Genomic DNA, 26,465 nt, shown 5'->3' with positions numbered 1-26,465 from the left:
TATTGGAAGAAATAATGACAGATAACTTCCCCCACCTGGTGAAAGAAATCGACTTACAAGTCCAGGAAGTGCACAGAACCCCAAACAAGAGGAATCCAAAGAGGACCACACCAAGACACGTCATAATTAAAATGCCAAGGGCAAAAGACAAAGAGAGATTCTTAAAAGCAGCAAGAGAAAAACAGTTAGTTACCTACAAGGGAGCACCCATACGATTGTCAGCTGATTTCTCAACAGAAACTATGCAGGCCAGATGGGAGTGGCAAGAAATATTCAAAGTGATGAAAAGCAAAAACCTACAACCAAGATTACTCTACCCAGCAAAGTTATCATTCAGAATGGAAGGTCAGATAAAGAGCTTCACAGATAAGAAAAAGCTAAAGGAGTTCATCACCACCAAACCAGTATTACATGAAATGCTGAAAGGTATTCTTTAAGAAGAGGAAGAAGAAAAAAGTAAAGATAAAAATTATGAACAACAAATACATATCTATCAACAAGTGAACCTAAAAATCAAGTGAATTAAAAAACTGAAGAACAAAATAATCTGGTGAATATAATAGAATCAGGGGCATAGAAAGGGAGTGGACTGATAATTCTCAGGGGGAAAGGGTATGAGGGGTGCAGGAAGAGACTGGACAAAAATCGTACACCTATGGATGAGGACAGTGTGGGGGAGGTAAGGGCAGAGAGTGGGGTGGGAACTGGGTGGAGGGAGCTATGGGGGGAAAAAAGAGAAACAATTGTAATAATCTGAACAATAAAGTTTTATTAAATTAAAAAAAAGAAAAGAAAAAGAAAAAAAATACCTTTAAGCCAAAAAATAAATAAATTTATATTTGTTGTTGAAAGTATTACAGATGTCCCCCTATGTTGTTGAAAGTATTACAGATGTCCCCCTACCCCCCACCAATGACCCCTGCTCCCACCCCCTCTCCAGGCCTTCACTGAACTATTTATTGTCTGTGTCCATAGGCAACACATATATGTACCCAGGTTGCAGGGTACACCTGCACAGCTATACCAGTTAATAATGTGGATTTTTTTTCAATAGATGGAGTTACACATATGTTGATATATATGTGATTTGATATGTATGCTATTTTGTTGTATTGACAGCAAGTTTCAAAACTTCATTGACAGCAAGTTTCAAAACTTGATATGTAAATTTTTCTGAAGGTGTTAACATCATAGATATTTTTAAGCTTAGAAATGTTGAATTCTGTGCCAAAAAAAAAAGAGCATTTGCGGGAAGTTTTAATTCATTGCTTTATTTTGAAGAAAAGTGCTACTAAAAGTTATCGTGTATTTCGGGAAGCTTATGGTGAACATGCTCCACCTCAAGATATTTGTGAACGCTGGTTTAAACGCTTTAAAAGTGATGATTTTGATGTAAAAGACAAAGAACAACCATGTCAACCAAAAAAGTTTGAAGACCAACAGTTACAAGCATTACTGGATGAAGATGCATGTCAAACTCAAAAACAACTTGCAGAAAGATTAACCGTTGCTCAGCAAACAATTTCCGTTTGTTTACAAGCAATGGGAAAGATTTTAAAGGAAGGAAAATGGGTGCCACATCAACTGAACGAAAGACAAATGGAAAACCAAAAAGTCATCAGTAAAATGTTGCTTCAATGGCACGAAAGAAAGTCTTTTTTGCATCGAATTGTGACTGGTGATGAAAAGTGGATTTGAGAATCCCAAACGCACAAAATCATGGGTTGATCCAAGTCAACCATCAACACTGACTGCAAGGCCAAATCGCTTCAGAAAGAAGACAATGCTCTGCATTTGGTGGGATCAGGAAGGTGTGGTGTATTATGAGCTTCTAAAACCAGGTGAAACTGTTAATACTGATCGCTACCGACAACAAATAATCAATTTGAACCATGCTTTGATCATGAAATGACCAGAATGGGCCAGAAGACAAGGCAAAGTAATTTTGCTTCATGATAACACACCATCACATGTGGAGAGCAGCTACAGTGTTTGGAAAGGTTCAAACCTCAGATTAATGAGAGGGCACAGTCCTCTCACGGCAAAGTCATGTGCAAGTCCCAGCTTGGAGGGCAAAGCCCTCCTAGCACAATTATAGCCAAAAGCTATAGTTGTAAGCTTGAACCTATGGTCCGAACACGTGGCCCTACGTGCCTGAGTGATGTGGGCTTGATAGAGTTCAGGTGCATGTAATTGAGTAGATTCGAAACCCACGAGAACATTGTAACCACACCCTTACTTTGCCTTGTGGAATCTGGCTATAAAATAAAGAGACAGCTTACAGGCTGTGGCACTGTCTCTCTCCATCAGAGAGGTCAGCATCCCACCCAGACCCAGCTTTCTTCTCTTGTCTGTCTTTTCTAACTTCTTCACCACCCCCACTCATTTTCATCCTTGGCCATGCTGGCGCAGCACAATCACACACTTCAAAACCAGTTAAAGACACATTGAAAGGTCTTGCCTGGAAGTATTAACCCACCCACCATATTCACCAGACCTTGCTCCTTCAGATTACCACTTGTTCCGATCGATGGCACACGCACTTTCTGAGCAGCACTTCAAAACATACAAAGAAGTGGAAAATTGGGTCTCTGAATGGTTTGCCTCAAAACAAGAAAAGTTCTATTGGGATGGTATCCACAAATTACCTGAAAGATGGGAGAAATGTGTAGCTAGCGAAGGACATTACTTTGAATAAAGCACTTTTGAAGTTTCTCTTGAAATTGTTTTCTTTGATTACAAAATCCACATTAGTAACCGGTACACATGGTACAAAGATGCATAAAATATCAGTTTTCAATCAATGTACCACAGAATTTTTAAAGCATGCAATACCTGACTATTTATAGTCAGGGGCACTGACCTCTTTTCCCTTAGACTGTCAAATAAAAATATGACAACAGTCAACACAATAGCCATCCAGTGTGAATGAATCAAAATTATACCATTTTTTTTGTCTGATAGGCAAAAAACATAATATGTTTTTTGGTGTGCGGCAGAATTAGTTTATGTGTACCATGAGATGGAAAGGTTGAAAATCGATGCATGAAACACCAGAAGACAGCATAAATCATTATCTCAACTCTGCCCTAATTGTCCCACTGGAAAGTGAACCTTCCTTCTCAGTTCTGTCACAGTTGGTTTCTTTCTCTTTTCTCATTCCTTCTATTTTTTACTTTTTTTAAAAAAAAAAATCTTTATTTTTGAAAGTATTACATGCCCCCTTCCCCCTGCCATTGACCACTTCTAGGCCCCCCCCCCACCCCTGTCCTCCATCCCAGGCCTTCACCAACCTATAGTCTGTGTCCATAGGTTATGCATATATGCATACAAGTTCTTTGGTTGATCTCTTAACACCCACCCACCCTTCCCCACCTTCCCTCCTAGCACAGTTGGTTTCTATCATTCTTACTGCTCTCAGCACCAGCTGCCCTGTAATAGAACCATGAATTCATACATGTTTAACCTTCCTACAAGACTACATGTTTTTTGAGGGCAGGGAAGGAACTTTATGCAATGGTGTAAGTTCTAGCTATTCCAAACATACTTGTTGAAAAAGTTTAACATTATGCACAAATTAACAAAATAAAACCCCAATACATACTCCTTGAGTACACCAGTCATTCATAATTGGTTTAGGTCACCCCCTAACATCATCCAACTGAAATTGGTTGCTCAGCTTTCCATGAGTGGAATGGTCACACTGGCTGAACAACAGTTACTTTAAAACATGGAGCAAAAGAAAAGGGCTGGTTTCTTGGGAAAACTGGCCAGGAAGGGGGATGTGGGGGAGGAGGGGTGTAGATAGAACCAGATAAGAAACTTCCAGACTGCAACATGTGGCACAAGCAGCAACCACTTGGTAAATTATACTAATTAAACAAACAAAACAATAACAACAAAACCACCCTGAACCATCAATTTTGTGACAGTAAAGTTTCAAGAAAACAATTTTTTTCTAGATCATCTGTCCCCTATACTCTATCCAGGTGGTTCCCAGATCATCAACCACAGCATCACCTGGGAACTGGCTGAAATGAAATTCTCTGGCCTCACCCCCGACCTAAAGAATGAGAAATTCTGGAGTTGGAGCCCAGCAATCTGTTCTTTAACAAGATCTCCAGGTGATTCTTATCATGCTCAGGTTTTAAAACACATTAAAGTACCTGCAGTCTTCTGAAGGGGCCAGCTCATTCCTGTCTCCTCAATTTTGCTCATGTCTCTTCCCCCAGGGAATGCTTTCTCTCATCTCTATATTGAACTTATATTTTCCTTTCAAGGCTCAGCTCAAAAGTCCTAACACCTTCCTTGACCCACTGAACAGAATTAACTACTCTCCATTTGTGCTCCCCCAAAGCTTCATTCCATGCTTCCCCCTGGTGCCCACTCATGTCACAGGCTATCCCTGTGTCCTCCATCTGACTGAGAACCCGTGGGTGCAAGGACTATGTCTCACTCATATCCCTGCCCCCAGCCCAGCTCCCTTTACTCAATCATATCACTTTGATTTTGTAGAGGAGAGAAAATGCTCTTCTGGAACCAGCCTCTGATGAACAAAAAGAATGCTGAGAGAGATAAACTAAGATGGTAGCATAGGTAAACACCTGAACTTGCTGCCTAGCACAACCACTTCAAAACTACAACTAAAAGACAAAATGGACATCATCCAGAACCACAGGAAGGCTGGCTGAGTGGAAATTCTACAACTAGAAGGGAAGAGAAAAGCACAAAGACTCAGAGGAGCTGCAGAAGTAAAGGCAGAGGTACAGAGTCGCGTGAGCGGAGAGGGCTGGCAACTGAGTCCACAGCTGGCTTTTTCAATCTGGAGGGAGACACAAGCTCCTGACTGCTCTGACCTCCAGTTCCAGGCGAGACTCTGGGGACCCAGACTCATACGGAGAGAAACTGGACTGTCTGGCATTGGGCGGAACTGGAGGGTGGCTTTCTCTCAGAGGTGCTTGCAGAGATTACCGAGGGACACTGAGACCCTGGGGCCTCTTAGGGCAGGGCTGACGGGAAGCCATTGCTGTTTGCTCTGCCCTGAGACTCCGCCCCATCCAAGCTGTGCACAGAGGCTTTTGCATATGAATGGCCTGGTCCTTTGAAATCTAAACTTACCTTACAAACTGCAGCTGAGTCAGAGAGACCCAGAACATCCAAAAGAAAGCCCAAGACCCCACAGCAGCTTGCAATGCTTCACAGCTGGGCCTCATCTGGGCACCTCCAAAACCCAAACAAAGAAGAGGAATCTGCAGATCTCTCCATAGCTCCTGCTCAGTGGCCTCAGGCAGAGGCTAAATTAGCACCTCCTTGGAGATCCAAGAGCCAGTGTACCCAGGCATCAGAGTAGGACCATCCAGATTACAACTCCTCAGATCCATAAGGGACACACTCAGGGGGAAGACTCAGTGAGCACCAAACCCCCATTGAAGCAAGTCTCGCCTCATAAAGGTGTCTCCAGCACAGAAGTTCTCCCACCGTAGACACAGCTGATCCTCACAGCCAATTGGCCTGGAGGTCAATTCCTCCCAGTGATACCAACAACAATCAAGGCTTAACTACAACAAGACTGTGCACACAGCCCACAAAGGGGTGCACCAAGAGTGTCCACCTCAGGTAACTGGGGAGGCTGAGCCACTGGGCCCTATAGGACACCTAGCACACAAAGCCACTCTATCAACACAGGGAAGCAGCCAAAATGCGGAGACAAAGAAACAGGTCACAAATGAAAGAAATGGAGGAAAGCAAACAACTGGATATAAAGTTCAAAATCACAGTTATAAGGTTTTTCAAGAATTTTCTAGAAAAGGCCAATAAATTTAGTGAGACCCTCAAGGATATAAAAAGGGACCAACTAGAAATTAAGCATACACTGACTGAAATAAAAAATAATATACAGAGACCCAACAGCAGACTAGAGGATCCCAAGAATTAAGTCAAAGTTTTGAAATACAAAGAAGCAAAAAACACCCAACCAGAAAAGCAAAAAGAAAAAAGAATCCAAAAATATGAAGATAGTGTAAGGAGCCTCTGGGACAACTTAAAGCGTACCAACATCTGAATTATGGGGGTGCCAGGAGAGAGAGCAAGATACTGAAAACCTATTGGAAGAAATAATGACAGAAAACTTCCCCCACCTGGTGAAAGAAATAGACTTACAAGTCCAGGAAGCGCACAGAACTCCAAACAAAAGGAATCCAAGGAGGACCACACCAAGACACATCATAATTAAAATGCCAAGAGCAAAAGACAAAGAGAGAATCTTAAAAGCAGCAAGAGAAAAACAGTTAGTTACCTACAAGGGAGCACCCATACGATTTTCAGCTGATTTCTCAACAGAAACTATGCAGGCCAGATGGGAGTGGCAAGAAATATTCAAAGTGATGAAGAGCAAGAACCTACAACCAAGATTACTCTACCTAGCAAAGCTATCATTCAGAATTGAAGGGCAGATAAAGAGCTTCACAGATAAGAAAAAGCTAAAGGAGTTCATCACCACCAAACCAGTATTATATGAAATGCTGAAGGGTATTCTTTAAGAAGAGGAAGAAGAAAAAGGTAAAGCTAAAAATTATGAACAACAAATACATATCTATCAACAGTGAACCTAAAAATCAAGTGAATAAAAAATCTGATGAACAGAATAAACTGGTGAATATAATAGAATCAGGGGCATAGAAAGGGAGTGGACTGAAAATCCTCGGGGGGGAAAGGGGTTATGGGGGTTGTGGGAAGAGACTGGACAAAAATCATACACCTGTGGATCAAGACAGTGGCGGGGGGGGGGGGTAAGGTCATGGGGTGGGGTGGGAACTGGGTGGAGGGGAGCTATGGGGGGGAAAAAAGAGGAACAACTGTAATAATCTGAACAATAAAGATTTAAAAAAAAAATGCTGAGAGGCATCCAACCCCTCTCTCCACAGAGGAAATTAGTAAATATCCTGTCAAGTGAAATCTGAAGTTTAGGGAGCAATCATTGGAGGCACCTATGGCAACAGAGACATCACTTAAAGAGCTCCACAGTTAGAAAACACATATAGGATTTTATAAAAACCAAATATAAATTTCAAAAAATTATTCCCTTTGCTCAGTAAAAGCAAAAATGTAGATTAATTGAAAGGCACTAGATTTGGGACTAGACTGAAGTTCCATGCGGATAGATAGGGACCCTAGATCTGTCAAGAGGCCCTCACTGTGGTCCCAATGCTGAGCCCTGGCATTCTGTCAAATTAAAAGACACAGATGTGAGTCCCATCTCTGCCACTTCCAAGCCAAGTAACCTCAAACAGGCAAGTCATTCTCAAAGTCTTGGCCACTTATCCGTGAAAGACAGCAAAGTCAGACATTTATTATAACTCTATTAAATACCTTACTTCCTTATCTTACATGTTACTGATTGCTTTCACATCCAATGTCTTGTTTAATCCTCAAACCTGCAGTTAAAGAGAAGGCTTCCCTCCTCATGGGGTCAGAAACAGAATCCCAGGCTTTGACTTTCCATCCATAGCCCTGATCATAGGCCGACTGATCTCAGATCTCTGAACTGCAAATTATCAGAAGCAGCTCATTTTGACTGACCACTAAACATTCAAAGATTCTTAGGTTACTTCTTTCCACTGATGGTGATCCTGCTTTAATGTGGCCTGTTTGAGGCTAAAAAAAGGGGGATCAAGCAAATTATTTTTCTAAAATTAATTCATTAGCATGACAACTTTTGCTAAAAAACATCATTGGGTTTTTGTGAACTGAGTTTCACAATTGACACCTCACTGACCTGATAATAATACTTCTTAAAAAAAACCTTACCTGAGGATATGGTTTTTTAAAATGATTTTAGAGAGAGGAAAAGGGGGAGGGGGAGGAAGAAACATGGATGTCAGAGAGAAACATCATTCAATTGCCTCCCGGGGATCGAACCTGTAACTTTTTGGTGTACAGGATGATGCTCCAACTAACTGAACCACCTGGCCAGGGCAATATTCTTAAACTATTTAAGAACTGGGCCACTCTTAGAAACATTCCCCTGGACCAAAAGAGTGTCCCAATGAACCTAAAGTTGAGGAAAGAGGAAAGAAAGGGAGATGTCACAATAACAGAATGCTGATAGGCTGTTCAGGTGAAAAAACACAGGAGTCTTTGAGAATTGTTGGTTTGTTCTCAAAGGTTATAAGTACTAACTTGATATCTAGCTAAAGGTTCAATTATGTACTAACTTGATATTGTCTTTCCACCAAATTATTGATGAGTAGCATTAAAACCATAAGCAGAGATTCATTTATCAAACCTCAAAATTCTAGTTTGCATTGATTTTTTTTCTATAAAAGTACACATTGAGTATCTATTATTGAGGGAAGAAAGAAAGAAAGAGAGAAAGAGAGAAAGAGAGAAAGAGAGAAAGAAAGAAAGAAAGAAAGAAAGAAAGAAAGAAAGAAAGAAAGAAAGGAAGGAAGAAACCAATATAGCCAAAAAGGATACCTTTAAGATGACAAAGTTAATGAGACAGAAAGTCTACTTGTTTGTGCCTTTGATCATTCACTGTGAGTCAGTTCTGAACCTGCTTCTCTTTTACTTCAACAATTTAACCTAGAGTCTGAGCACCAGCTTTGGAAACAATGTGAATAAAGCTGGAACTTTCTAAGGCATTCAAATTGCTTGATCAACACCAGTTTTAGACTGTCATGCATTACTTTGAATTTTATAATTGTGATCCATGGGGATAGGTTTACTCATATATTCATCAGTCCAGAGGGTGCCACATGGGAATTCATTGTTGAGGAGAAGGTTTAGAAAAGTAGACCTTGGCCCAAGGTGTAATTAACAGGACTAATCTTCCTATACATATTTACCAATGTTTTAAACTCAAATTCAATCCAAATTCTATTTTGACAGCACTGGTAAGCTCTTATGTTTCTTGGTTCTCCAACAAATTGAAGAGGCTTTTGTCATTTTTTTAATTAAAAATGTGTTATTTCCTGGGACTGTACCTTTAAACTATTGAGTTTCTCAATAATAAAGTAAATCTAATTTCCTCTAATATTTTGAGTCTCTATGGTCAACCATCCCCCAAATCTTTTATTTTTTAACACAAAGAAGCCCTCCCCAAAAAAACTTTTTCCACTTTACTAAGATATTCATCTATCTTACTATAAGAAAAGACAGTTTCTCATGTTTCCTCTGTGCAGCATATGTGTATGCATTCAGTTATCCCAATATTCTTATAGTTTTATAGATCTGGACTGCTCAAAAGAGTAAGCCATACAAATTAAGTTTATTATAAAGTCTAAAGTCCCCTTCACCACTGGGCTTTATGAGCAAGCCTACTAGAAAATAAAATACTTTCTCATTAAACAAGTGTTTAAATAAAAGAAAAGCTCTTTCAATCACCATTCTAATTCCCACCCTTTCTGTGTATACGGTATTACTTAAAAGCAGCTTGTTTTTACAGAACCCATGCTGTATTTCTCACCAAAAAAAAAGGCAAACAGGAACTTTCAGACACAGCAGTACTGAAAAGAAATAAGATGATTAAAGTTAACACAGCCTCAAATCTCAAGTGATTTATATGTCAGCAAAATTTCCAGCAATCAAATTGTATAACCATTTTATAACCAATAAACCTATATGGAGCACAAAGGCTTCTTTCTCCTTCTCCCTGATTTTATCATGATACAAAATAAAATGTTGATTCACACCTTTGTTCAGGGAAAGAGCTGGGTGATGTGATGAGTTCTTGGATGTTGAGACGAGTAATGGGTAGAGATCAGAAGCAGGCAGCCTTTCCTTTCACATCTGAACACAGGCCCTGCGCCCAGGAGAAGATGAAGTAGAAGCAGGTAATGGAAAGAAGGCTGACCTAGCACAGGGTGGGGAAGAATGCTTTCAGCTGGATTCCATTTTGAAACTCTCAAAAGAGATTAATTAGGTTCAAGTGGGAAGGGAGAGGTTAGCATTTTCTCACAGCCAATTTCACTGGTCAAATTTGGGGCCTGATAGTCCTGTCTCTAAATTACTTGTCTCTGAACAGGGGCCTTACCTGAGGTATCTACACACACTTCCAACTGCAACAAGTCCACACTGACTTCAGAACTCCTGGATCTCGAGGCTCCCAGTAGAAGGTGCTCAGGTCTGGATTCTCCCTGGGGATTCTGACCAGTTCACAGGCCTGAGATGAGGGGAAGGGTCAAGACTCACAGATATTCCAAGGCTTCCAGCAGTGGATCCCGCCACCCCAGGGGCAAGTCCTTACAAACAGGGCCACTCTGCAGTCCTCAGGCTCATGCGCAGGGTTTCCCATGTACTGTCAACCCCTGACGTATCTCCTGGATCACTATCAACTAACCTCTATCACCCCTGTTCCTCCTGAAAGAAGGAGGGAGCAGAATAGAAATAGCTTTATGGTGCTGTCTCTACCTCTAGGAATGCTCCATGAGTATAAAGGAAATAAAGACTACTAAGAATAATAATAAAAATAAAAATAAAAAATAAAAAATAAAAAAACAAAGATTCATCACTGTTGTTTGTTCCTCAGATTAAAGTCTGGCTCATAGAATGTTGAGAGTTTCACCAGCTAAAATCTGTGACTATTCTCAATGGGTGCAGCCTAAGCATCTGTTAGGGTTGCCACCAATAAAGTTTTGCATTTTAAGATATTTGGTTAAGTTATTTAAGCTCTCAGGGCCTGAAGTCAGGCAAGGTTGGGATCAAAGCTCAACTCAGCCACTTGTCAACTGTGTGACCTCAGAAATGTGATTTTTATCTAGGCCCCAGTTTTCTCATCTGTAAAACAGGAATAATAATTGCACCAATTTCACAGGAGGGTTTGTAAAGCCTAAATGGCATATTGCTTATAAATTGTTCAGTACACTGGTAATGGGAAACATTCTATAATACTAATTACTAATATTACCTTTATTATTTTGAGAAAGTTACATAATATAATCATTTTACATAGGATTGTAGTTTATAACACTAGATTTCAATATTTGGGCATTTTTAAATGTATGCGACATTAACCTCAACATACTACCTGATTTTGCATTTGGCTGTCCAATCAATTTTGACTAAAGTCATAATTTTTTAAAAAGTAATCCTGCTATACCTGCCCAACCCTTCACTTCCCCTCAGGAAGCTGTGTCTCTCCCCTCAATTGCTCTCTCCTCTTAATATTTTTATGAGAAGAACAACACTGGCAGTTGAAGACATTGATCAACTTGCCTGTGAAGGTGCTAACAGCTCCTTTAATGCTGTGTGCAGCTCAATGGAAAGGCTATGTTTTGATTTGAAAAATGGCTATTTGCAACATTTGTTCCTACTAAACAAGTATTCCAAACTGGAATTGGGAATTCTGAAGGACTACCTTCTGTCTTGTAGAGAGTCTGATCACAATTCTCTCTCTCTCAACCTTATCCCCACTTTCCTGGGTCATAAACAACATGGCTATCGCTCACCACTTCCTAGTAGTGTGGAATGTTTCTCCCAAATACACTCTCAATCTAAGGACTTTGGGCAGATCTGTTTATGTCTTCTGTCCTGACAAGTTAAGCTACACTGACTTTTCCAGACTCCTCCTCACCTCAGCCTCAGCCCCTCCTCACTCTGTGCACTCAATCTTGAATTGGCCAGTCACCCCTTATCTCATCTCTTCCAGTGACAAGACATCCACCCCTTGGCCACCAAGTTCCCCCCTTTATATTGGTTTCCAAGGGCTTTAGAGCCACAAAACATTTCAAGCTAGCGTGTCCTGCTGCCATTTCAACTTCATCTTGGGGCCAACAACCTTGAAAAGGAAGGGTCAACAAAACAAGCCTGGTGCTAGTAATGAGGAAACTTGAGTAGAAGCTCCAGTTACACCACTAACTAGCTTAGTTAGTTGTTTGGATAAAGTGATACTTCACAGCTCTAAGATCCTAAATGCTCACCCTCTCCATGTCAAAATACAGTATTTCTTCACTTATTTATTCATGCAATAACTAGTGAGTATCTAATACTGCAAAGCTACTGTGCCTGGCATTATGAGGGGTTAAAGATCATCCCCCAAAGAACTTATCATCTAGAATGGGAAATAAGACAATCACACCAGTAACTGTAAGAAACAAAAGGAATGTAATGATAGGAGGGACTTATAAAAAGAACATTACAACCCTATTACCAACATACCAAGCCTGAAACTAAAGTAATTTTCAAGATGTCTTTCCTTTTCTGTCTCCAGTCTTTCACCAAATGCTTTTTCCTTGACACCATTTCTTAAATTTGTGCTCTCCACTCTGCACTTAGAGTGACATGCTTAAATCCAGGCCTTGGGCAACACTCCCCTCTTATGATTTTACCTCTGTCCCCAACACATCCCTGATGTGTGATCTCCCATCAAAATAGGAGAATCCCCCCATCAAGCTGTTTTGACTTGACAACTCTCTTGCTAGAGCTCTAAGGTGGCCTTCCCATATTACACAACATCCACATCAAATCCCCTTAAAAACTATCCGTGCTTTACTTCCTCTCTCTCACAAACAGTGGCTGAGAACAAACTTTGTACTTTGTTCTGGGTGGGATATCTAAGTCATAGACTTTAACCTCCAAGAGCTTATACACTGGTCAAGAAGTTGGGACTGTGCTAAAATTCAAAAATTCAGAAATCTAAAGATGAGTCGCCTTCTAGCAGCACAGAAAGTAGTAATAAATGCTAGAGGATTAAGAACATGGAGAGCTACTTTCTGGCCACAATAATCAAGGAAAGCTTCTAAGAAGAGTTCACACCTGAGCTATTCCGGCAGTATGGGCAGGACTTCAGGGAGGGAAGTAAACAGGTGGCCCAACGTGACTGAGACAGGAAAGGAGGGCAAGTTCAAGACCAGCAAATAGTTAGGTGGGACTTGGATGAAAGGGTATATATATCTTTATATATATTTATATGTATTTATATATTTATATTTATTTATATTTTTTAGAGAGAGGATACTTTTTGAAAGAACTTTAAAAGGTACTAGCAAGTTGAGTAGCAGGAATAACTAATTATCTGGTTAAGCAAGACTACACTGTATAAAGATGTAGATGTTTAACAATCTAAACTGTGAGGAGAGTTATCAGCAGGGGGATGGTAAAAAAAAAAAAGCCCTGAAATCAGAAAACCTGGGTCCCTGGCCCAGCTTTGCCAAGGAGGGGCTCCAGCAGCCACAGTAAGTCATTTAACCTCGTTGGTCTCAGTTTTCTCATTTGTAAACTGAAGCAACTGAACTGGCTGACCTGGAAGGTCTCTACATTCTAAAACTAACCCAACTGTATATTATTTCTGCCATTAAAACATTCATCGTAGGGGGGTGAAGGGAAAGGCAGGTATCTGTATTTCCTTTCCACATAGGTTTCCCTTCCAGAACTAAAAATTTCTTTTTCCTAAACTTATTACTTCTATGTATATGCCCCCCACATCATAAATTTAACACTTAATCTAAATAATATTCAGTGTGTGTGTGTGCCCCATGGTCTAAAATTTTGTTTTTGGCTCATAGGTTATCCAAGAAATTTGTGCAGCACAGCCTTAGCCTTGTAGGAGTGTAACTAAATCCGCAGCCCCAGTGTAAAATATCTCTGTATAAGATACAAAATGTGACAAGGTGAAGAGAAGGAAAAAAAGTGAGAACTGTTACTCACCTAAAAGAGCACTTCCTGCCCAGTCGAGTGCTTCAGTGACTAAGCCTGGACATAGCAGGAGGCAGCCTACCAATGATTCTCTCTCATCATTGATATTTCTATCTCTCTTTCCCTCTCACTTCCTCTTTGAAATCAATAAAAATATTTTTAAAAGCATTTTTTAAAAAAGATTAAGTATTTCTTTTTTCAAAAGACCACTTCCTTTTAATAGCACCAAATAAGGCCTGAAATAGCAGCAATGTAAAAAAAGTAAGGTGGTGGGGCGTTAATGTCGTAAATTTTAGAGTCTCCACTTAAAAATATAGCTAGCCCTGGCCAAGTAGCTCAGCTGGTTAGAGTGTCCTGGGATATGCTAAGGTTGTGGCACATACAAGAATCAACCAATGAATGCATAAATAATCTCTCCCTTCCTCTCTCTAAATCATTAAAAAATGTTGCTAAAATACAGAACGTTTTGGCTCAAATTCGCTGGAAGTTTACTTTTTAAAATATATATATATTTTATTGATTTTTAAGAGAATTAGAAACATCTATGAGAGAGAAACATTGATCAGCTGCCTCCTGCACACCTCCTACCGGGGATGTGCCAGCAACCAAGGCACATGCCCTAGACAGGGATCGAACCTGGGACCTTTTAGTCTGCAGGCCGATGCTCTATCCACTGAGCCAAACCGGTTAGGACGGAAGTTTACTTTTTTAATGCCGCACCCAGAGGCGCCCTGCTCCAGGAAAGGCACCAACACCAGAAACCGCGGATGCGATTTCACTCCAGCCCTATTGATCCTATGCACCAAAAAGTCCAAAGGCACATAAACCCGTCACAGAATTCACGCGAAACAGGCTGAATCCGAAAGCCTCAGCAGCAGCCATCCACCCAAAGTTTGAGAGAGAGAGGAAAACAGCAAAGTTAATAAAATACCTATGATTCATGCAGAGAATCATAACACAGTTCTCAAGCTGTGGTAAACAGCATAAACACACAGTGTAACACCTGCCGGCTACAGCCTGCCCAAAATGGGCAGGAGAGCGCCCGAGCCGCCAGGCGAACGAGGAAAATCCTGAGAGACCCCCGCTAGTCGCTGTGAGCCAGCGACAAAGTGAGGCTTTGTCTTCTGCCTACGTGTCCAGCCCTCCCCTGGTATCCCACCACCGCGCACCCAAATCTACCTTAGTGGTCCCGCCGCGCCCGCAAGTCCACTCTGCCACTACCTCCCTGCGCTCGCCCGTCTGCTGCGCTCGCCAATCTGCGCATGCCCGTCGGGCACCCAGGCCAGCCAAGTCGTAATCCATTTACCGGGGTTTGGCCACGGCTCCCAGGGAAAAGCACCCAAGTCCAAGAGCTTGGGCTCAGCGGAGGGTGCTGGGAGAGGTGAGGGGGAGAACTGGCCTGGCGCTCCGCTAATGTTACCCTGCTGCCCAGTTACGCAGGACTTAAGCTTCTCTCATACGAAAGATGACCACCTATATCCCTGGAATGAGCTTAGCGCAGTGGTTCTCAAACTTGAGCTTCGATCAGAATCACCTGGACAGCTTGTTAAAAGACCGATCCTGCCGTGGTCGGTTTGGGTCAGTGGATAACGTAGGCCTGTGGACTGCAGGGTTCCAGGTTTGATCCCGGTCAAGGGCACAAGCCTGGGTTGCAGGCTCCATCCCCAGTGCAGGAGGCAACCGATCCATATGTTTCTCTCACATTGATATTTCACTCTGTCTTTCCCTCTCTTCTACACTCTCCGAAAATCAATGGAAAAATGTACTTGAAAAATATACTTGGATGAGGACAAAAAAAATCCCACACCCAGAGTTTCACTCAGTAGGTCTAGAGTGAGGCCCAACAATTTGCATTTCTAACGTTTTTGAAACTCTTGCTACTGGTCCCCCTACCACGCTTTGCGAACTGCTAGTCTAAAGAAAAGGGGAAAGTTTTCTTTCTCTCTCCCCTTTTTGAGATTTCACAAAACATTTCCTCTTCATTTAACAGCCACACCTGTTTTAAAAATAAGTAAATAGCTACACCTAGCACTCAAACAAAGGTGGACTATTTCCTCTAGCATGTGAATCAAGTAAATGGAATGCAGCCCCAAGACTTCTCACAAAGAGTTTGCCCAGCATAATCTTTCCTTGTGGTCACTTCAGCTCTGTCTCCAGAGGCAACAGGAGGGGTCCCTATTTTGCTGCCCCTTTAACTCAAAGTCCTGTGTGCCCTCTCATTACCTAGCACAGGACTGGGTACAAAATAGATACCCAATAAATCCTGAGATGGTATCAGTAGGGCTGGAGAGACGGAAAAAAAAGAAGGATGTTGAAATTATTTTAGGAACCCAAAGGAATTGATAAGCAATTAAATATGGAAATATGTGAGCCAGGTTTGGGGAGGATAAGGATTTTTTTCCTGCCTTTTACCTAGAGAAATTGATGGATTTAGTATCCTTATCTGAGCCCAGATATACAGAAGGAGTTGAATATGTAAGTTCTCACAAAATATTTCTTTAAAAAGTTAAACACACATCTGCCACACAAGCCAGCCATTCCATTTGTGAATGGTAAAGGGTTTCTGTAATAAAACTGATAAGTCCAGTGACAGAAAGTAACCCCACAGGGTGATCTGATCATAAACTCCTAAATGGGCATGTCATGGTGGGTAGTCACCCCAGGCATATCATTTTTTTTAGTAAAAGTTTATTTCCACCTTAAGCAAGCCCTGTCCAGTTGTTCTTAGGAATCTAAATTAACACATTTGAAATGCCAGAGTATTTATCTTTTTTTCAAATCCCTCTGAAGCAACCACCCTCTAGAAAGCCATAATCTTGATAACTATCCTGTAATCAAATTCCTGCTTTGCTTTCTCCCACCTCCATGTAAGCTTTCTTACCCCATCCCCCTATTCCAAATGAAACTGCAAAACTGTCATTCTCCAGAACAGTTGAGATCTTGCTTCTCTGCAATTGTCCTAAGTTTGGCTCAAATAAATTCATATATAGATTCTCTACAAGTTTGGACATTTCTTTTTTAAAAAATTGTTTTATTTTATTTTTATTGTTGACACTATTACAGATGTCCCCTATGGACATTTCTTACATTGACATATTTGTACTTATTATCCAAGATAAATTAAAACATATATGTTCACACAAAGACTTGAACACAAATGTTTATAGCAGCTTGTTTTCACAATAGCACCAAACCAGAAGGAATTCAATGCCAATCAACAGGTTCATGGATAAACAAATTGTTTAATCTATGCAATGGAAATAATTACTCATATAGGCTTCGACATGAATAAATCCAAAAATCATTATGCTGACTGGCAGATGCCAGAGAAAAATGTATGATTCCATCTATACTAATAAAAGGGTAATATGCTAATTAGACCAGGTTGACCAGACATCTTCCAGTCATCCTGCCTTCCTTCCGGACAAAGCCACAGTGGCAGGGGCCGAGGCAGAGGCGGTTAAGGGCAATCAGGCCAGCAGGGGAGAGCAGTTAAGGACGATCAGTCCAGCAGGCAGAGGTGGTTAGGGGTTATCAGGCCAGCAGGGAAGGGCAGATAGGGGCGATCAGACTGGCAGGCAGGCAAGCGGTTAGGAGCCAGTGGTCCTGGATTGCAAGAGGGATGTCTGCCAGTTTAGGCCCGATCCCGCAGGGAGAGGGTATAGGCCGGGCTGAGAGACCCCCGACCCCCTGTTCATAAATCTCATGCACCAGGCCTCTAGTTTATACATAAAGTTCAAACTAACCTCTCGTGATACAAAGCAAATCAGTAATATCTTGAAGCTAGGGGTAAAGGGAGGGATGGGCCATAATGGGGCAGTAAAAATATTTGGGGGGTAATGGAAATCATCTCTCGATTGCAGTTAAGATTTTTAGGAATACACACTGTCAACAGTATATTGTACACTTTATTTTAAAAAAATACTTTTATTGATTTCAGAGAGGAAAGGAGAGGGAGAGAGATAGAAACATCAGTGATGAGAGAGAATCACTGATTGGCTGCCTCCTGCACACCCCCCACTGGGGATGAAGTCCAAAACCTGGGTATGTGCCCTGACCCGAAATTGAACCCTGATCTCCTGGTTCATAGGTCAACACTCAACCAGTGAGCCACATGGGCCAGGCTAAATTGTACACTTTAAATCTAAAGTTTATAACAACCCATTTCTAAAAGTTGCAAACTTCAAGATGTGATTTGTAAATTTATTGCTAATAAAACTAACATATTTCCCAAATGTATCTCCCAAATTTAAAATAGTAAATAGAGTATATCATTAGAAATGCACAACCAGTGAATAATAATTATAAAGAAATTTATCTGGTGACCTGGTTATATCACTAACAATGAGAAATAAAGTTTTCCAATAGTGTTTCCAAAAGCCTGATGTCATGGAGATGTTAAATGAGTAGGGCTCTGGGTAAAGGACCCCAGTCCTGCTAGCACACTATTACTCCCATATTGGGATATCACTGAGATTTTGCTTGATACATGATTCCCACTGATAATTAAAAGAGCAATACTTTAAAAGCAATGGTAATAGGTAGGAAGAATTCACACAAAAAATGCTGTATTTGGTGGGCACAAGCATTCTGGTCATCAAAAGAATACACTCTAGTTATAATAACCATATGTTTCAGTTTTCCCAGAATAGTTCCAATTTAAAATATTTATTTTATCAAATGAATTTATGTCTATTAATGTGTTCCAATTGAGAATTGAAAAAAATAAAATCAACTTAAACTGAAATAGGGATAATTTTCTGGCTCTTCTATAGCTTATATAAAATATCCTATCTAATAAAGAGGGAATATGCTAATTGACCCTCACACCATCGCAAAGATGGTGGCGCCCACATCCAATAAGGAGGGAATATGCTAATTGGCTGCCCCGTCCTCAAAGATAGCAGTGCCCACAGCCAATAAGAAGGGAATATGCTAATTGACTGCCCCACCCTCAAAGATGGCGGCACCCACAGACACAAGATGGCGGTGCCCAGTCCCCTCAGCCCTGCCAGGGCACCTGCCTCTGGAGTCCCCCAGTCCCCTCAGCCCCCCCAGCCGCCCACGGCCGGCCCAAGGCACAGGCAAGCCTCCGATGTCAGCTGCCCAGCCACTGAGGGCCGGCCCAAGGTGCAGGCAGCCTTGGATGGCAGCTTCCCAACCGCCCAGGGCCATCTGAGGCTCAGGTAACCAGGGCTGGCTGAGGCTTGTGCTGCCAGCAGTGTCAGCAGCAGAGGTGTGATGGGACATCGCCTTCCCCTGATCACCAGGTCACCTCCCACCCCTGAGGGCTCCCAGACTGTGAGAGGGGACAGGCTGGGCTGAGGGACCCCCCCCCCTCCAATGCATGAATTTTCATGCACCAGGTCTCTAGTCCTAGCTAATAAAAGAGTAATATGCAAATTAACCATCACTTTGTCATAAAGATGGAGGCGCCCACAGCCAATAAGGAGGGAATATGCAAATTGACGCAACAAAGATGGATGCGCTGGCTGGAGCCACGGAGCTGGCCGGAGAGCAGGTGGGAAGGTTTGGCGTCCTGGGTCACTGGGGCAACCCAGGACACCAAGCCTGGCCAGAGAGCAGAGCAGGAGAGCGGGCTGGAGTTCCCAGTCCTTTTGGTTTCTGCAGCCCCTAGACCAGAAGCAGAAACCAAGAGTGCGGGGAGCACCAGGAATGCTGGGAATCATAGTTCTGGTGGCACACGGGTTGCATGATCTCCTAGACACTGAAGCAAAGTGAGCCCGGAGCAAGTTACTGTTGCGGGTGGGGGATGGAGGGAAAGCAAAGGTGAGAGACATAAGTAAAGTCAGAGTGGCGAGGAAAAATTAAAAGGAAGATATCATGCAACTTCTAGGAAATCTCTACCAATGGAGCAAAAAAAAAAAAAGACGTCTATTATTCTGTGAGCACCAAACCAGACTGGGCTGGGGTCTCAGACGATTCACTCATATGATTGCAAAGACAGAAACTTCACTATTTTATGTAGCCAGGTAGATAAAATGCACAACATGCACGTTTTCACGGAAGAGGACTTAACAGCACTGTTTGCTATACACCCTTTGGTAAGTCACCTCTTTAGTTGCCATCTGTGTTAGTTAACTGCCATAATCAAGAATAAAAATTAAAACTTTTCTATCTCTATAACAAGCAGGTCCTTACAGCTTGGAGCAAGGCAACTATCCTATCTAATAAAAGAGCAATATGCAAATTAACCATCACTCCGTTACACCTACAAGCCATGCCCACAAGCCACACCCACAAGCCAATCAGGAGCAAATATGCAAATAAACCCAACCATGATGGCTACAGCCACAGAGAGCATGAGGGAGGCTTGGGTTTCCCCAGCAATGGAGGAAGCCAAGCTTTCCGCCTGCCCTTGCTGGACTAGGCCTCCACTCAAGGCTACAAAGTTTCATGATAGAAGATACATAAACCCAAACAGAAATGGCAGCAGCCACGGAGCTGGAAAGAGCAGGAGGCTAGGGTTGCCCCCGGTGATGGAGGAAGCCAAGCTTTCAGCGCACACCCTGGCAGGCCCAGGCCTCCGCTTAAGGCTACAAAGTTTCAAAGATACATAAATCCCAAAAGAAATGGCTGCCTCCACGGAGCAAGCAGAAGGCTTGGCTCCACTCCAGGCTACAAAGTTTTAATTGTAGAAGATAAGTAAACCCCAGATACCAGGGCCTCCTCTTGGGTCGCCGGGGGGCATGGCCGGCCTGCAAACAACCACAGGCCCCTCACCCAGGCTGCCCCACGCCCCAAGGGAACCCCCACCCTGATCCGGGACACCCTTCAGGGCAAACCAGCTGGCTCCCACCCATGCACCAGGCCTCTATCCTATCTAATAAAAGAGTAATATGCAGATTGACCATCACTCCAACACACAAGATGGCTGCCCCCATGTGGTCAAAGATCCTGCCCCCACAAGATGGCCACCACAAGATGACCAGCAGGGGAGGGCAGTTGGGAGGGACCAGGCCTGCAAGGGGGGACATTTGGGGACGATCAAGCCTGCAGGGGAGGGCAGTTAGGGGTGACCAGGCCTGCAGGGGAGGACAGTTAGGGGAAAACAGGCTGGCAAGGGAGCAGTTAGGCATCAATCAGGCTGGCAGGGGAGTGGTTAGGGGGTGATCAGGCTGGCAGGCAGAAGCGGTTAGGGGCAATCAGGAAGGCAGGCAGGCGAGCAGTTGGGAGCCAGCAGTCCTGGATTGTGAGAGGGATCCCAGATTGGAGATGGTGCAGGCTGGGCTGAGGGACGCCCCCCTCCCCTGTGCACGAATTTCGTGCACTGGGCCTCTAGTCTATAATAATAAAAGTGTAATGTGCTAATTAGACTGGATAGCCAAACGACCTTCTGGACATCATTCCAGACATCCTTCCAGACAAAGCTGTGGTGGCGGGGCCGAGACAGAGGTGGTTAGGGGCAATCAGGCAGGCAGAGTGGTTAGGGGCAATCAGGAAGCTCCCCGGATTGTGAGAGGGTGCAAGCAGGGCTGAAGGACCGCCCCCCCCCCCCACCATGCACGAATTTCATGCACCAGGCCTCTAGTTAGTAATATAATAATAATAAATATTAATAACATACCTAGAAGTTACTTAATTCTTGCTATGTACCAATAACTATTTTAAGCACTTTAGAATGTTTTCTTTTTAAAATTTTTTCACATATTGATTTTAGAGAGAGAAAAACATTGATTTGTTGTTTCACTTATTTATGCATTCAATAATAGCTAATCAAGCACATGCACCTGTACCCTATTTCCCACATAAAATCCCATGAAATGATAGATACTTTTTAAAAGTAAAAAAAATCTGGAAAACAAGAAAAACTTCCATCAATAAACCAGAAATATTAAGAAATATTAAGAAAAGACAGAATACAGAATAGGCTCACATCTCAGAAAAAGACAATAGAAGGAAAGTTCAGATCAAATCACACAGAGGAGGAGCACTGGAAGAAGGGTGTGCAAGCTCAACATTAGCAGACCAAGAAGTAGGGAAGAGGGCACCATGGTATTGGTCAAAGTGGTTGAAGAAAGACCACTAAAGCAGCTAGGCTAGTCAACAACTTTCTTCTCTGCACTGATTCTAAATTGTGGCCCAGGAGCTACTAACTTTTAGGAAGAACATGAGTCTTCCACACCTTGAGGATAAGCTAGCAATACATCCTTGCCTTTTGAGTGCTGTTCCTTACCTCCAATTGGCTCAACTATTAAAAAGACAAAGTGGGTAGAGATTCTAAAATATAAAATTTAACAGATAACTAAACATTATCACATTTTGGGGGAAAAGCATCATGAGAGAAGCACCATTTCTACAATTAATATTAGAGAAAACAAAGTTAGACAACAGTCTGAAGAAGACATTAATATCTTCAGAGAACCATGAGATGTACAGAATATTTAACTAGATATTTGGGAATTTAAAATTTTGATGACTGAGATAAAAACTAAATGTATGGTCTGGGTTTCAGAATAGACGCAGATGGTGAGCAGTTAGGAACTGGAAGATCAAGCTTAATTATCTCAGAATGAAGTCAGCCTAATGGGCATTGGGAGAAAAAGTGACCCTTAGGGCATAGAAGGGTGGTTGGGAAGCTTATTCCATCCTCCATCTTCCCCCCAAACCTTGCCAACCCTTATTTGAAAAAAAAATCAGGTGCAACAGATAGGAACTAGGAAAAGAGCTGTAGAGGGTGGCAGAGACTATTCATTATCCCCAAATGTCTTTTCATTTATGATATACTAGAGGCCCAGTGCACGAAATTCATGCACAGGTGGGGTCCCTAGGCCTGACCGGTGATCAGGGCTGATCAGGTTCCCCACTTCCCTCCCTCCCCACCTCCTCTCCTCCTCCTTCCCTTACCACCCGCGCCACTGCCACCCATCCTCGGTTCCCCATCTCAGCCCAGGGCCCAGCCGGGGGGAGGGGCCAGGAGCTTGGCTGGCAGGCCCCAATCACACAATCAGGGCCTGCAGGCTGGAGGAAGCTTCTGCATTGAGCATCTGCCCCCTGGTGGTCAGTGCATGTCATAGCGACCGGTCATTCTGGTCGTTCAGTTGTAACAGTCACTTAGGCTTTTATGTATATAGACTAGAGGCCCGGTGCACAAAATTTGTGCACTTGGGGGGTCTCTCAGCCCAGCCTGTGCCCTCTCGCAGTCGGACATCCTTTGTGCTGCTGCAGAGGCAGGAGAAGATCCCGCCACCGCCGCTGTGCTCGCCAGCCATGAGCCCAGCTTCTGGCTGAGCAGCGCTCCCCCTGTGGGAGTGCACTGACCACCAGGGGGCAGCTCCTGTGATGAACGTCTGCCCCTGGTGGTCAGTGCGCATCATATCGACAGTCCTTCCGCCATTCGGTCCATTTGCATGTTAGGGTTTTATTATATAGGATGGGATATCTGCACTTTTGTAAAGTTCTCATGATGCCACTTTACTTTTACGAAAGACCTACAATGGTACTTGTTTTCACTAACTGAAATAAATCTGAACAGGATCTTCACTTTTAGAAGAAAAAAAAGTGAGAAAGAAAAAAGAAAGGTAAAAATAGCGATCAGCATTTGTTTTGCAGCAGTCCTTACAGAGGCAGCATGCACCTTAGCAGCAAGGGCACTGCCAAGCTTCCTTGCCAGGAACCGCACTCAGCATTTCAGCATCAAGCTTCCATAGCTTTGAACATAGTTGTGCATCATTTGCAAGATTTCCCAAGGTATCAAAAAAGTCTAAGAGTGTTATAAACATAACATAAGGGTGTTATGTTTATCATAAAACTAGAAGTAATTACGTGTATATGGTATGATTTGTTAGCTTATTTGGGGAGTCTGGGAATGCCCACAAATTTTTCCATATAAATTAATGGTATTTGTTTCTTTGCTTTACTTCATTTTGACTTATGAAAGCTCTACTTTTGGATAGTGGGGAAAACCTGTACTTATGAAATTATGGGCTATCAAAATAATGGGAAATTATGGAATAGTAAGTAACAGATACCGTGGACTGCTCCAACTCTCTCATTGGATGCCTTCCTAGAAAGCCAAAGTTATGTTTCAAGATTCACTTGTAGCTAGGGTTTCAGATATGATTTTGGTTCCACCAAGTCAGGTAAGACTTGGTTGAACATTGAATTGCATGAGATAGAGGCAAGGTGTGTCCCTCTTTTGGTAGTTTCTTAATCTTTTCAGAGTTAGCAACTGCCTTGACAGGAAATTTGGGTAATTCTCTTGATAAAGTCTGTTTCTCCCAAAGATTCTATATATCATCTATATCTCTTAACAAACATCTTTTTTCTTAAACTAGCAAGAGGGATTTCAATCCTGAAAAATGCATTATCCATCTGGAAAACAGGTTGTCTTATTTAAAAATGATCATTAAGTAAATGAGAAAATGAATACTAGAAAACTGAAGTACAAACTTTTTAGAAAAAGTACAGAACACTTTTACACTTAGGATTAACTTTCCTAAGCAAAACTCAAAACCCAGAAGCCATAAAAGAAAAGATAGACAGATCTGATATAATAAAAATAAAAATTTCTTTAGGACAAGAGTCAAGTGAAAGACTAAGAGAAAATATTCTCAGAATATAAATCAGAAAAGGGTTAACATTTATAATTTATTTAAAACTAGAGGCCCGGTGCATGAAATTCGTGCACCAGCGGGGGCAGGATCCCCTCAGCCCAGCCTGCACCCTCTCCAATCTGGGACCCCTCGAGGGATGTCCGACTGCCGGTTTAGGCGCGATCCTGGGGATCGGGCCTAAACCGGCAGTCGGACATCCCTCTCACAATCTGGGACCACTGGCTCCTAATTGCTCACCTGCCTGCCTGCCTGATCACCCCTATCTGCCACCCCTGCTGACCTACTCACCCCTAACTGCCCCCCCCCTGCCAGCCAGGTTGCCCCTAACTGCCCCCCTGCTGGCCTGGTCACCACTCACTGCCCCCTCTGCCGGCCTGGTTGCCCCCAACTGCCCCCCCGCCTTGTAGGCCTGGTCGCCCCACACAGCCTGCTGCTTGGTCGTTTGGTCGTCCCTCACTAACCCCCCTGCTGGCCCACGCAGCCTGTTTGGTCATCCATTCGGTTGCAATGGTTGCTTAGGCTTTTATATATATAGATGCCCCTGTAAATCAGCAAAAAGACACAACCAAGTTAAAATTGATACAGTACTAAAAAGATAATTTATAGAAAGAAACACAAAAGATTAATAGATGTATGAGTAGATACTTGAACTTGCTGGCAAGTAGAGAAATGCATATAAATACATATAAGTGCCTTACCCCAAAACCAATCAAATCAGAACCTCTGGGATTAAAAGCTTCCCACCCACATAATTTCAATGTGTAGCAAAGCTTAAGAACCATTTCTCTAAAACATTAATTCAAAGTGTAGTCCAAGTAACATCAGCATCATCTGGAAAGGAGCTTGTTAAAAATGCAAACTATTGAGTTCTTTTTAGAAACATTGCATCAGAACCTCTGGGGCTCAGGAATTGTTTTAATAAGCCCTCCAGGTGATTCTGATATATTTTCAAGTTTGAGAACTCAGAAACTCTCTCCTCAGGCATGTCAGGGGCATGTTAGCTAGATACCCTCTGTGCCCCATCGTTTCTGAGTTGTCCAGCAAGAATTTGCCTACCATGTGTGCTTCTCTCTTCATCTACCTGCAAATTGCCCATTCTCACTTCTGAAATCTAATACTTTGTTCTTGCCTCACCTTTCTCCTTTGTCCAAATATGTCATATACACCCAATGTTGCCTCACTGTCTTTAGAATTTTCATGCATATATGAATTCCCCATGCACATGTATTAAAATTTTAATTTTTCTCTTGTTAAAAAAAGAGAAGAAACCTTTCTCCTCAACCTTTATTGGGAAAATAACAGCAGATGAAACAGATTAAAATATTTTGAGGAAAGTAAAAGTAATGATTGCAATTGCAAATAATCATTACCATTCAAACAAATTTGATATAAATTTAGTGTCATACTTAACAATATAAGTGACAATAATTCATTAGAGATAAAAATCTTTTGGACATGTGGGAAAGTAGTCCATGTCCTAATTTCTGGTTCATCTCCAAATATAGTGGAGTCCTAGTTTTATAATATAGCCTTAGTAGATGTAAAACTGCCACATAAATAGGATAACAGTAGCTTTCCTTTTAAGTTTCTTAAATATTATAAGTATTTATATGGCATAACAGTATTTGGGTTTTGAAAGGTTGCTCTGTCTGCTGTGTAGGACAATTCCAAACAACATCAGCATTAACTAGTAGTAAACTTTTAAAATTTATTAAAAATGCAAACTATTAAATAATAAAATAAATAATTAAAAACTGTTAAAATTATTTAGTATGCAGATTATTGAATGTGTGTATTTTGAAGTCTATTTAGATGTACAAAGGAACTTGCAAAATTGTATTTTTATCTCATTTTTAAAAGATTTCCATTTTAGTGTTTACTTTATAATATTAATTATACAGTAAAATCTTGACATAATATCACAAACCAAGTAAAAAAAATCCAATACATTATGATGGAGCTTGCACAGTTAGGCTGCCAACTTTGGGCATTTGACTGAGAACCAAGTGATCTTGGTCTTATTTGAGTTGTAGTGCCACCTAGTGGTCATTCCAACCCTAGTTTAATCATCAATGGGGGCAATTCTACATACTATACATGCTGTATGAGACTTCCAAGAGGATATTGGTTGATGCCCTTTGTGTACTTGATCTGGGACACTGGGCTTAGGAAATGCCAAAGTCCCAAGCACATTGGGACCCAACTAAGTCTCAGCTTTCTGCCTCCATCTCCCCTCACATTTCAACCCCCCTATCC

At 42.1% G+C, this 26,465-nt stretch overlaps 1 protein-coding gene across 4 annotated transcripts in view; it reads right to left on the bottom strand.

Moving 5' to 3' along the window:
• Nucleotides 1–14,896, bottom strand: part of PLS1 (plastin 1) — a 217,858-nt gene extending 202,962 nt beyond the window's left edge. For 2 of the 4 annotated variants that reach the window (XM_080657189.1, XM_080657187.1), the window contains exon 1: nucleotides 14,812–14,896. The gene's annotated coding sequence lies outside the window, so the exon portion shown is untranslated. Of the gene's footprint in view, nucleotides 1–10,033; nucleotides 10,163–14,811 lie in introns of all 4 variants that reach the window. The other 2 variants (XM_080657190.1, XM_080657188.1) reach the window with 2 other exon arrangements.
• Nucleotides 14,897–26,465: the final 11,569 nt, after the last annotated feature.

The sequence above is a fragment of the Plecotus auritus genome (assembly GCF_963455305.1).
Source record: "Plecotus auritus genome assembly, chromosome: 2".
Taxonomy (NCBI): domain Eukaryota; kingdom Metazoa; phylum Chordata; class Mammalia; order Chiroptera; family Vespertilionidae; genus Plecotus; species Plecotus auritus.
Note: the sequence above shows the minus strand (reverse complement) of the source record. Positions and strands in the feature narration are given on the sequence as shown.